The sequence below is a fragment of the Trichinella spiralis genome, assembly GCF_000181795.1.
Source record: "Trichinella spiralis strain ISS 195 chromosome Unknown Scfld5, whole genome shotgun sequence".
Classification (NCBI taxonomy): Eukaryota; Metazoa; Nematoda; class Enoplea; order Trichinellida; family Trichinellidae; genus Trichinella; species Trichinella spiralis.
In genome coordinates this window covers 2,159,434-2,160,373 of record NW_003526944.1, presented here as the reverse complement: position 1 = coordinate 2,160,373, position 940 = coordinate 2,159,434, and positions in this window count along the sequence as shown.

Genomic DNA, 940 nt, shown 5'->3' with positions numbered 1-940 from the left:
TTTTGATTGAATTGTAAACGTCAAGGTCATTTTTGAATTTTCAAATTGAACAGTGCATTTCTCCTGCTCATATTATATTGCGTTAGAGTTTATCTTCAGTAAGAAGTTTCATTGCACAAAAACCGGTTTCCAGCGCTGCGCTATGCAAATAGCGATCGCCATAAAAGGTGCCTTATCGTCAGTAAGGGTGCACTCGTTCGTTTGACTTACGTGGCAAGTGGTAGCGTTGGAAAATGTTGTCTCAGTTCATGACGCTAAATAGTTGCTGAAATCTATTTTCAATTGCTGTAAAGTAATTCCTCCTTTGTTTACCTTGTGTTACTTTTTTTCAAAACAATTTTATACTTATTTTGTAAATAATTATCTAATAGCTAAAAAGCAGTTGATTATTATATTTCTAAATACAGTTTTCAGTTTCTTGCTACTTTTACTACGTGATGATGTGAGAGCATTTTTAACTAAATATCATTTTTACAGCTATAAAGTGAAAAAAAGTGAAGACGCGGGCGACACGAACCAAATCGCGGACCGCACGAAGCAGAACAAGAGATGAGACGAGGTAAATGCGATTTCTTCTGTGTGCTTATTTTGTAAGGCAGTGTTAGGAAGATAATTCCTCTGTTTAATTATTAAGTTACCTAAGTTTGTAATAAGTAAGATATCTTTTGCTGTGAAACGGTACTTTTTGTTTTTCATATTATGTCAAGATGAGGTAAAAATTCATCTTTACAATAATTTTCATCTCACTTAAACCACTTTTAACGCTGCGCGCGTTGTGTTTGTCCATTAAAGGCATCTGCGTCTATTGCAAATCATTTTTCCGTAGCTAAACAAGCTTTCATTTGCAAATTATTCATTTGAAAGTGTCTTTTTGTATAATAAATGAACTTCCATTTATGTAGAGCATTTTTAAAATTTTGAAATCTCAAATTCCAACATG